This window comes from Epargyreus clarus, unplaced genomic scaffold, assembly GCF_041222505.1.
Source record: "Epargyreus clarus isolate Ecla_fem2 unplaced genomic scaffold, WU_Ecla_fem_2.2 ptg000025l, whole genome shotgun sequence".
Taxonomy (NCBI): domain Eukaryota; kingdom Metazoa; phylum Arthropoda; class Insecta; order Lepidoptera; family Hesperiidae; genus Epargyreus; species Epargyreus clarus.
The window spans coordinates 1501016-1513762 of record NW_027332232.1 but is presented as its reverse complement, the minus strand read 5'-3'; the positions used below and the strand labels follow the sequence as shown (position 1 = coordinate 1513762).

Here is a 12747-nt window from a genome sequence, read left to right as displayed (position 1 = left end):
TGGAAGTAGTAGTGATTTTTTGTTTTATATTCATGTTAATTAAGCGATATGTTCACTTTTAGAAATATAACATGATCGCTCGACTTGAAATTATCCCGCCGTGCAATAGAAACATGCAAATTATTAAAATCAATACAATAAATAGTTACTCGTTTAAAAGTGCGTTTGAATTGACAAGTGAGCACTATTCTATTTAAGTTTGTCTCAAAAATTTTTACTTTCTGTCTTTCATTCTTTTCAAGTGCACCTTATGCGTATGTCCTCTTTGCGATCTTCATAGATTTACTCGCGTTTCTTTCAAACATGAAAATTGAGTAATGGATTACAATAAATTGTAAATTAATATTGAATATTGACATACAACATAATATTATTCTCAAAATATTATAGGTATTAGTAATAAGATATACTGAAGTATTATTTCTTTTATTTATTTCTTACATCAAATACGCGAGTAATAAACTGAAAACCGGGAGGGTTAAAACGGTTACGATTCTCACATCCCTAAAACGTTAGACAAGGGATGGGGGTTGTTGGGGGGTGCAAAGCCACCTCAGGCTTCACATACTGTAATGCTAACTTATTACGCCTTTATTTAAGGACCATTTTCCTTTGTTTCACTCGAATTTATGTTATTTTACATAACTATGTCTACGTTTTGCTATGAAATAATCAGTAGAACTCATTCTTTCGAGAAACACGCGCGTGTATCGTGTTATAACGTTAAAAAGATTATAATTACGGTTTTATGTACTCAAATAGCGTTTATTTGTGTTATTTCGTGTGTAAAATAGATTAATAGTGTGGTGTGTAACGTGATTTGTTCGGAAAATGGTATTTTGACGTATTTAAGACGATGGAAAAGCTTACGAATTGGCGACTTGCGAAAAAATTAATGATTTGAGATTCCATGTCACTGGCTTATTAAATGGTATGTTCTTAATATTATATTCGTAATTGTAGCGTTGTTCCCGATTTTTAACCCAATTCAGTGATAATGATTTACCGATAATTGGGTTAGTGATTGCACATCACTAACCTCAATTAAAAAGTACAATTTTAGCCTATTTTATAATTACATTATTATTTATCTGTGCACTCAGTATTTTATTATTTTGTTTTATAAAAAAAAAAATCTAATACTAAGTGGTAATTTATTCATAATATTGAGATTTTTATGATTTTTTTAAATTCCGTAACTAAAATAATGAATAATTTTATAAAAAGAAGGTTCTAGAACCAAATTACAAATAAAATAGAAGCATAATACGAGCATAATATATATTGTAGTATCTTCTATCTCTCTAAACATGTTTATGACAGAAAGAGACAGAACATTAAATAGCTATTATAATTTTAACCGACTTCTCAAAGGAAAGAGGTTATCTATTCGACGCTTATATATTTTTGCTAGCTTTTACTCGCGGCTTCGTCCACGTTCAGAGATTATTATATATGCCCTGCGAACAGTATTTTACGGGGTAAAAGGTACCCTATGTTCTTTTCTGGACCCCTGACAACGTGTGTACATAATTTCAACAATCGGTTAACGTGATCGTGAAAGTGTAACAAACAAACTCACATTAGTATTTCTAATATTAGTTAGGATGTATGTTGATCACAGGTTGTACCTGTAGTCCCGGGACTAGAATAGGGCTACGGTATCCCCCGCCTGTCGTAAGAAGCGACTAATAAGGCGCTTCCGGGGTTGCAGGCGGCAAGAGTGGGAGCTTGAACCGTCCAGCAAGCGACCCCAGGACGGCGGTGTGTGTGGTCGCACACCGTCGTAAACACTACATGGTGTGAGAGGAGCGAAAACTGCCCCCCCCAGGGCAGAGCGCGATGCCCCGTTTGCGACATCGCGCTTGGAGGACTCCGGTTGTGTTCCGTCGGAGATCCCGGATTTCTCCACCAAGCGTTGAGGACGGCCACCAGGGGGGTTTAAGTGCGGTAAAAATCCCACATAACCCGGCGTCGCTCTCACGTCGTCGGGTACCTTTTGAAGGTTTCCCCCCTCGTAAACAAAAAAAAAAAGGTACTACCCCTCCAAAAATAGTAACCTATTTTAAGGAAATTGGAAGAACTTTTTTCAGCAGTTCCCTGAAATCTGAAAAACAAGATTTCGTTGTCGTCAACATCTTATTGTCCCGCTGTTGGGTACCAGTCTCATCCAGAGAAGTTGTTCATAGTGCACCGCGCTGGCTAAGTGCGTATTGGTAGACTTCACATAGCTTTAATATTTTTTGTCCAAAAATTTCTCCGGTGTGTAGATTTCTTCATAATGTTTTCCTTCACCGTTACAGCCAGTGATCATTATTTCCTAATACGCACATAACTTTGAAAATCAGAGGTGTGTGCTTGGGATTCGAACCTTGGACTTGCCGACTGACATACAACTTTTGACGACCCGCGTGGCGGAGCGGTCACCATGCCGGTCTGACGCGCAGAGGGTCCCGGGTTCGATCCCCGGCCAGACAGATTTCTAAATGATGAATTTAGTCTTCTGTTTCTGGGTCTGGGTGTTTGTGTATTTGTCTCTGTGTGTGTCCATAGCACCCACGATACAGGGAATCCTAGTGTGGGGCTGTGAGTGTAGAAAGCGTTTTTTAATAATAACTATGCCATCAAAATAAACTGTAAGTGTATGGGACATGCGAATACATGCGTGAAAGGGATCCTTAAAGCCACTTTCTTGTCACGCGGTTCTACGTCACCATTCGTGTCCTATCTGCTTATACATTCACGTCGCGTCGCGGGAAAATTGTCTATTAAGCGATAGGATTTAAAAGTTCTAACTTTTGTGGTTCGACTCCGGCGGCACCACCGCTACACCTATTTCTACCTCATAACAGCAGTGCATCTGTGGCCGACCTTGATATCTAATCCTATCTGGGGTCGATTACAGATGTCCACGGGCGACAGTAACCACTTACTAATAGATGGACTGCATGCTCGTCTGCTACTCCTATATTATAAAAAATGTGACAAGCGGGCCAGATCCGCACACAAACAGGTGTTCAATATTCAAATTTGTGTTCTATATTCAAATAATTTGTATGTGATAGTTCCGTAATATTCAACTAGATGGCGCTGCTAAAATAGCCGTTGAATCACGCTGTTGAGAACCTTTCGTAGATACTATAAGAGGCCGCTTGTAAATTTAATAAAATATATTCAGTGGAACATACAAGTGTGTTTTTGTTACAAGTGTGGTTAGTAACAACCCCTCAACCCCCTCACCTCTCTCCGAGTTCGAACATGGTCCTTCGAGCCGGATCCATCTTATTCTATAAGATTGGACTGGAGGGTTTTTTGTGAAGCAACAGACTTGCGGGCAGCGGATTGTTGTCGCAAACGCAAGTCAGACGACCAAGTGTGGATGGTTGTCAATTTGGACGGTCTCCTGAGGAGGTGACTGTCAGGCGGAGCCAGCGGTGAGGTGCAGCAGGGAGCGTTGCTGTCGGAGCACTGCAACGACCACGGGCAGCGGAGCCCGAGGCAGTTCAACCTTCGACGGGCAGCGGAGCCCGAGGAAATTGAACTTCGGCGGGCAGTAGAGCCCGAGGCTACACTACGGGCAGCGGAGCCCGAGGCTACACAACGGGCAGCGGAGCCCGAGGCTACACTACGGGCAGCGGAGCCCGAGGCTACACTACGGGCAGCGGAGCCCGAGGCTACACTACGGGCAGCGGAGCCCGAGGCTACACTACGGGCAGCGGAGCCCGAGGCTACACTACGGGCAGCGGAGCCCGAGGCTACACTACGGGCAGCGGAGCCCGAGGCTACACAACGGGCAGCGGAGCCCGAGGTCGTGTGAATCAAATCACATGAGGTTAAGTAAAACCGAAGAAAATAGTGAGTAATTTACATTATAAAAAACTCTTTGGTGATATTAAAAAACTTTTTGAATTAATATTAGAACATAGAACATTACAAATTTAATATAAATTATATAAATCTATGCCCGATTTCTGAGCAATATAAATACGTCAAACACTTGTAAAATTTGAACATTCTGAATTTGCAATTTTGTCTGAAAGTAGTTTTTATTGACTTATGCTTATTACTTATTAATTATTATTAAGTTTAATACTTATTAATTTATGGTTATTGGTTCATAATGGAGTCAATTATAAATTTACAAAATGATTTAGCGGCACGTGTTTACAAAAGTAAATTGAATTATAAAAAGTCTCCTAAGGAAAGAATTACACTAGAATACGTAAATGGAAGGTTAGAGGGTTTAGAACAGTTGTGGTCAAGGTTTATGTTAGGACACGAGGAGTTAGCTAAGAATTATCCACCCGATGTATTAAAAAAGTCTATATACGTCACTGGCGAGATGTATGACAAGGTAGAGGAAATTTATTTAGACTACAAATGTGAACTGCAATGCCAGTCATCAAAATTCCAAGTAAAATATAGTACACCATCTCATACAGCTCCCCCAATCTCAATAGCTAAATTACCCAAAATAAATATTCCATCGTTCTCCGGAAGTTATTCGGAATGGTGTTCGTTTAAGGAACTATTTAAATCGTTAATTATAAACAACAGTACTATAGATAACATTCAAAAATTGCATTATTTAAAGGGCTGTTTAGTGGGTGAAGCAGAACAAATTCTTAGACACATTCCCATACAAGAAGAAAACTTTGAGCGATGTTGGGAATTACTTACAAAACGCTATGATAACAAACGATTTGTTTCTAATCATGCAATAAAACGATTGTTAAGTCAAAAGAATCTTATTAATGAGTCCGCAACCGGTTTAAAGTCTATTGTCGATACAACTGATGATTGCTTAGCTACCTTGAGTAATTTAGGGATAGATATTAGGAGCTGGGACATTTTAATCATACATATTCTTACTTTAAAGTTAGACCCAGAAACTCGTCGACAGTGGGAATTTAATATCGCTAGTTTATGTGAAGAATTGCCTACTTATGATCAATTTAAGAATTTCTTATTGACTAGGTTTAGAGCTTTAGAATTTCTAAATACCAAACCAACTCCTGCAGTTAGCCAACTTGTCAAAATTAAATCTTTACATGTAAAAAATGTTGTTTGTCCATATTGTACAAATGATCACAAACTGAGCTTTTGTAAAGAGTTCCAAAGAAAGTGTGTAGATGCCAGGCGTAAGTTTGTCTTTGACAATAATATATGTTTTAATTGTATGGGTGGTAGTCATTCGGCTAAAGACTGTCGGTCTCAGGTAAAGTGTTACATTTGCAAACGAAATCATCATTCGCTCCTGCATCCCAAGGGAAGGAGTCCTATGGTTACCAACAATAACAATGAAAATAACGGGTATGTTGCCTCTTCTTCAGGAAATGCTAATGGGGAAACCAATCCAACACCATTAGTATCTTGTTTTGCAAAGGATACAGTTCAGCAACAGGTGTTGCTCGCCACAGCACTAGTGGAGGCTACTTCCAGGAACGGAGTAGGATACAAGGTTCGCGCACTCTTAGACCAGGGGTCGCAGTCATCCTTTGTCACTGAGTCTACGGCACAGTATTTGGGTTTAAATAAAACTCTTATTAAAGGAAAAATAACTGGTCTTGGTGGAGATAAGCAAATTATTTCCAAGGCGATGATTACCATCGAAATCAAATCTTTGATTAATTCTGATGTCAGGATTCCGGTGAAGGCATATGTCCTCAAAAACATAACTTCTCTTCTTCCTACGAGAAAAGTTGAAAAATTGGATTGGCCAGAATTAAAGGAACTAGTTTTAGCTGATCCACAATTTGATGTTCCAAATCACATTGACCTTCTTTTAGGTGCAGAAACATACAGTCAAATACTACAAGAAGGCATGAAGAAAGGTCCGTTTGGTAATTTAATAGCACAGGCTACTAGTTTCGGTTGGATTCTCTCAGGTATGGTGAATCCATCAAATGATCCTATTTCGCAGATCCAAGTTATGCACTGTTGCACGGAAAGCAATGACATGCTCAAAAGATTCTGGGAACTTGAGTCAGACCAACGGCAACCTAAGGAAACCATGTTCACAGATAATGAAAAACGATGTGAACAATATTTCAAGGAAACAACTCAAAGGGATGAGGATGGCAGGTATATCGTACGTATCGTACGTAGGTACGTATCGTATCGTACGTAGGTACGTGTTCCATTCAGAAATGGTACTCCTGAAGTAACGGCTTCACGGGAAATAGCTGAAAAAAGACTGAAACTTTTAGAAAATCGTCTTAACAAGAACAAAACAATGAAAGCAACATATCAGGAAGTAATTGAAGAGTACTTACACTTAGATCACATGGAAGTGGTACCTAAGGATGAGATTGATAATGATAAATCAATTTATTTGCCTCATCACGCGGTGGTCAAAAATGACAGACAGACTACCAAAGTAAGGATCGTCTACGATGCATCATGCAAAGGGAAAAATAATTTATCATTAAACGATCAGTTGCTGGTTGGACCCAAGTTGCAACCAGAACTAAGGTGCATTGTGATGCAATGGAGGATTTCACCCATTTGTATGTCAGCCGACATAGCTAAAATGTATCGGCAAATAAAGGTCAACCAGCGGGATGCTGATTGTCAACGCATACTCTGGAGAGAAAATGATAAGGAAGAAATAAAAAGTTACCGACTTACCAGAGTCACCTTTGGTACGGCGTCAGCGCCTTATTTGGCAGTAAAGGCTCTTCAGCAAGTAGCACATGATCACGGTGTAAATTATCCTTCAGCAGCTGAAAATATACTCAAACATTTCTACGTAGATGATTTAATGACCGGTGTTAATAGCGTCGAGGAAGGAAAAACAGTATACAAGGAAATGAACGAACTACTAAGCAAAGCAGGTTTCGAACTACAAAAATGGCGCAGTAACAGCGATGAGCTGTTAAAAGTAATGAAAAGTATAGAAACAAAAGGGGACAATACTGGGAACCTGAAAATACAAGAAGATGATATTACAAAAATAATGGGACTTACCTGGGACCGAAGTGAAGACTCCTTTCGCTATGTTGTTAATCTGCCTGAGCTGAAAAAACCTGTAACGAAAAGAAGAATTATATCAGATATATCTCGTCTCTATGACCCACTAGGTTGGGTAGGACCAAGCATAATAATAGCAAAAATCATAATTCAAAAGCTCTGGCTAGCGGCACTTGATTGGGATGATAAGGTACCAGACAATATCTTAAATGAATGGTTGACTTACCGCGAAAAGCAGACCAACTTTAATAAATTACGTATACCTAGATGGCATGGCACGAACGTGAACGAGATTTGTCGTGAGATTCACGGTTTCTGCGATGCATCTAAGGTGGCATACGCAGCGGCAGTATACCTCCGTGTACTTGACTCAGCAGGAAAGGTGACTGTTACCTTGGTCACGGCCAAGACTAAAGTTGCACCTGTAAAAGTAGTTTCCATTCCAAGGTTAGAGCTATGCGGTGCCGTGTTACTTACCAGATTGTTGTTGGAAGTTGCACAGGTGATGAATGTGGAGAAGCACAACATTCATGCATGGACCGATTCGACCGTGGTACTAGCTTGGCTAAATGACCATCCAAGCAAATGGAATGTCTTTGTGGCGAATCGAGTGTCAGAAATTCTCAATAACTTGGAACCAACCACCTGGTGCCACGTATCTTCCAAACAGAATCCTGCAGATGGAGCATCTCGAGGTTTACACCCTTTGGAACTGGTGAACAATCAGTTATGGTTTCACGGTCCAGACTTTATATCTCGTGAGCCTATCATCTATCTCAGACCAAAAGAGGTTCAGACTGAAATGGAAGCACTTAAAACACACTGTGCTACGCTAGAAGAATCTACATGGGATAAATATTCTTCGTTAACGAAAACTGTACGAGTCATGGCATATTGCAGGCGGTTCATAGTCAATTGCAACAAAACAAGAGGACCTAAAATAACTATAAACTATCTTACAGCGAAGGAATTAAGAGATACATTAACAATCTGGATTAAAGAATGTCAATCGAACAACTTTAATGATGAAATTAAATTAGTAAAAGAAAATAAAAACTTACCTAAAGGCAGCAAACTTAAGACACTGAATCCATTTCTTGATAACGATGGTGTATTAAGAGTGGGAGGTCGACTGTCACACTCAAGGTTGAATATAAATAAGAAGCATCCAATAATAATACCAAGGCAGTCTCATCTGACGGAACTAATCATTTCTGATGCCCACAAACAAACACTTCATGGTGGACTACAATTGACTTTGGCATATATTCTAAGCAAGTATTGGATATTGGGCGGAAAACAATTAATAAAGTCACATAACAGACAATGCGTAACCTGTGTCAAAAACTCAGCAGTCACTAGAAATCCGTTGATGGGGCAAATGCCGGCTGCTCGTGTTACCCCAACTCGTCCATTTAGTCATAGTGGTGTAGATTACGCAGGGCCTATTCAAATCCGCACGACCAAGGGCAGAGGTCATAAATCCCATAAGGGATATATCTGCTTATTTATTTGTATGGCTACTAGGGCCATACATCTTGAAGTTGTGACTGATCTAACGACGGAAGGCTTCTTGCAGGCTTTCAAGAGGTTTGTAGCCAGACGAGGAAATTGCTCTCAGTTATGGAGCGACAATGGAACCAATTTTGTTGGGGCAGCAACCGAGTTACAAAAACGTTCTTCTGATGAGTACAGGCGTATGCATCAGGAGGTAGCTGAAGCACTGGCGATTAATCATTGCGAATGGCATTTCATACCGCCTCATTCGCCCAACTTTGGAGGTTTGTGGGAGGCTGGTGTGAAATCTGTAAAATACCATTTAAAGAGAGTCGTCGGTAATTCGACGCTGACATACGAAGAAATGGCCACGGTACTAGCCCAAATAGAGGCCTGCCTCAATTCTCGGCCAATGTTAGCTCTCAATGACCAACCAGATGATTTTACGGTATTAACACCAGGGCACTTTTTAATAGGTGAACCACCAGTGGCAGCACCTGATTATGATTTTGAAAAGTCAAATGTGAGCAGTCTGAGGAGATGGCAACATACCCAACGAATGTTACAAACATTTTGGCGACAGTGGTCGCAGGAATACTTAACTAAATTTTTACATCGGTATAAATGGACTGATCCCCAATCACAACCTTCCCTGGGCGATGTAGTAGTCATAAAGGAGGATCATTTGCCCCCATGCCGATGGCTTTATGGTCTAATAACTGCCACTCATCCAGGAGAAGACAAGGTTGTTAGAGTTGTATCTTTAAAAACTAAAACTGGAATTTTGAAACGACCTGTGTCGAAATTATGTTTCTTACCAATAGAAAAGTAAACTAATATTTTTTGTATGTGTAACAATATAATAAGTAAATTAGATTCTACATTCTAATTTTGCTGGACAATGTTTATGTATGTGCAAGTGCTTTAAAGGTACTCATTTAAGAAAGTTTTATGTAAATATTTAACCTTTGTATTTCCTAGATTCTCTATGGTGGGCGGTCGTAATTGTTGTAATATTGTTAATTTGTTATTAAAGGGCAAGGTCCATCTTGCCCTTGGTGGGCGGTATGTTCAATATTCAAATTTGTGTTCTATATTCAAATAATTTGTATGTGATAGTTCCGTAATATTCAACTAGATGGCGCTGCTAAAATAGCCGTTGAATCACGCTGTTGAGAACCTTTCGTAGATACTATAAGAGGCCGCTTGTAAATTTAATAAAATATATTCAGTGGAACATACAAGTGTGTTTTTGTTACAAGTGTGGTTAGTAACAACCCCTCAACCCCCTCACCTCTCTCCGAGTTCGAACAACAGGCGTGACAGGAAAGTCTTTCGTAGCTTCGTAGTTAAGCTCGTAGTATACTACGTAGCGAATGTAGCTCCATAGCACAGTATAATAATATAATGTGCTAGATACACTTGACTACGCTTCGTAGAAGCTCAGTTCTTTTCCCGCGGGAATTTCGGGATAATAAACACACTCCTATATAGAAAGGCAATGTTGTGTCAAAATTTCAAGTCATTCCATCGACAACATTTTTAGTTTTCCGGACACAAATATAATTAAAGATATTTTTTATTCAAATATTCCAAAGCGTAGCATTATTTCGTTAAATAAATATGAAATCCTTGCAATTTTAGGGTTCTGTCGAAAAGACCCCGTTAACTAATATCTGTTATTAAAAAAACGATCCATCCATTGTATTGCCTACGGCATTTGACATTTGACTATGTACTATAAATTGACAAATCTTAATCTTGGTTTAGCAAAATTAAGATGAATTGGACTATTAATAACGGATGCAAGTCTGTATTATCTGTGTGTCCTTACTTGATATGATTATAGGGCGAAAGTTCTATCAAAATCGGTTCAGCAAATTCTATCACTCCATAGTGACATGAGATAATAGTAAGCTTCCCTTCCATAAATATTACACACATTCCTTTAAAACGCATCGTCGTCAACGCATCACTATCCCACTGGGCACGGGTCTCCTCTCAGAATGAGGATTAGGCCATAGTCCACCGCGCTGGCCAAGTGCGTATTGGTAGACCTCACACATCTTCGAGGACTGATTTTTAAGATCTCTCATATATGCAGGTGTCCTCACGATTTTGGCTTTACAGTTAAAGCAAGGGATAATTAATTTCTAATACGCACATTTTTCAAAAATCAGAGTAACATGCCCGGGAGTTGAACCTCAGACCTGGTTGAGAAGAGTTTCAACCACTATTACAGATATGAAAAGGTTTTGCAATTGCGAATGTTCGGTATTTTTGCAATTGAAATATTTTGCATATGGCCGTCAGGCAATACCTGTGGGCTATTCAATAAATATGTTATTAGAATTCCGTGACTTTTTATTAATAAAATAGAAGCATACAGTCCACATGGTAAGGGTACTACTGCTGCCCATGGTCATCATCAAGCCATTTCTGTACGGACCCCTCGATCGAGAGGCCGAGTTTCTTAACCACTAGGCTATCACTGCTGCAGCGCTGCTGTGTTTTGGTTTGAAGTGTGCTAAGGGAGACATACATTTCCGAGGCGTTCCAACTTAGTCCTCAGGGGTAGTGGCGCATCTGTGGCCGACCTCAGGTAGGAATATCTAACCCTCTCTGGGGTTGATTACAGATGTCCATACGACAGTAGCTTACCATCATTCTCGTCTGTTGGTCCTATATTATATAAAATACTACGTGTATACTGTGTGCTATGGTATATAGAAGTTATGCTTTCATTAAACAAGTCGTTATACGCACAAATTATGTGAATTGCGTGCCTCGACGTTACACAACATTTAATCTACATAATATGTGGAAGCGCGTGCCTTGTGTGTATTTTTCGAAGCGCCGCTTATTCGGAGCCGTTATGATAATTTTATAATATAGGAGTAGCAGACGAGCATGCAGTCCACTTGATGGTAAGTGACTTCTGATGTATGGACATCTGTAATAAACCCCAGATAGGATTAGATATTCCTAACTGAGGTCGGCTACAGATGCGCCTTTACTCGTGAGGACTAAGCTGGAACGCATCGGAAATGTACGTCTCCCTTACGACACTTCTGATGGTAAGTGGCTACTGCCGCCCATGGACATCTGTTATCAACCCCAGATAGGATTAAATATTCCTAACTGAGGTCAGCCACAGACACGCCGTTACTCCTGAGGACTAAGCTGGAACGCTTCAAAAAAGTATGTCTCCCTTACGACACATCAAACCAGAATACAGCAGCGCTAACACTGCTGTTATTAGAAATAGTTGTGCTGGTGCCGGAGTCTTTCAACAGAGGGTTCTACCTTTAATAGATATAAACGAGGTTATTTGTCTGTCTGTATTAAGCTATAAAATACATCGCATAGTAGCGACCTTAACTATGGCTTATCGATTTAACTGGGTAACGAGATAATGCCTACCAAGGTAAGCTGACGACCTGATTTTCTACTTTTTACATGCTTTTATTTATTTTCAAGGTAGAACCCTCTGTGGTTCGATTCTGGGGTTGACTACAGATGTCCATGGGCGGCGGTAGTCACTTACCATCATGTGGACTGCATACTCGTCTGCTACTCCTATCTTTTTCTTTATATTTCTTATGTGCGCGTGTATGTCACTGAACTCCTCCTAAACGACTGGACTGATTTTGATGAAATTTGTTGTGTGTGTTCAAGGGGACTTGAGAATGGTTTATATTCACAATTTAGTCCGTGGGAAAAGGTTTTTTTAATTAATTTTTAATTAAGTAACGATCTTTAGCAAAGTTGTTGTCCAAGAGCCCACGAGGGTTTGGGAGTTGGTAAGACCAATTTTCGACAGATGGCACCACTGTCATTCCAATGCAGGTACAAATTTTCCGTTTTATGTATGTCATATTATTTCTTTAAAATGCGGGCGAAGCCGCGGGCAGCACTAGTATTATATAAAAAATCTTCAGACAGACTTGTCAGACACGGCTTATATCAGATCTTAATTTTTTTATAATAAAGAAACAGTAATTGGTCAAGAGCGAGTCGAGAGCGACGTGGGGTTCCGTACCACCAAATTTTCATTTAATTTTTATTGAGCAATTGCATTGAGAAAAATTAAACTGTCGTACCTTTTATGGTTTAATAGACAAAGTGAAAAATCGCAGTGTTTTGTATGGTGACACCTTTTATTTTCAAGATTTTAGCATTTGTTGTTATAGCGGCTGCTTGGTTGGTTGTTTTAGTCCTCAGGGGTAGCAGCGCATCTGTGGCCGACCTCAGGTAGGAATATCTAATCCTATCTGG

General features: G+C 39.7%; 1 protein-coding gene and 1 long non-coding RNA gene across 2 annotated transcripts in view; one reads left to right on the top strand and one right to left on the bottom strand.

Annotated features, from left to right (window-relative positions):
* Positions 1-12747, bottom strand: part of LOC140752787 (uncharacterized) — a 238186-nt gene that overhangs the window by 53129 nt on the left and 172310 nt on the right. The gene's annotated exons all lie outside the window — the stretch shown is intronic.
* LOC140752819 (glutamate receptor ionotropic, kainate 2) overlaps positions 691-12747 on the top strand; it is a 45690-nt gene continuing 33633 nt past the window's right edge. Inside the window, exon 1 of the mRNA XM_073087172.1 lies at positions 691-931. The gene's annotated coding sequence lies outside the window, so the exon portion shown is untranslated. The remainder of the gene's footprint in view (positions 932-12747) is intronic.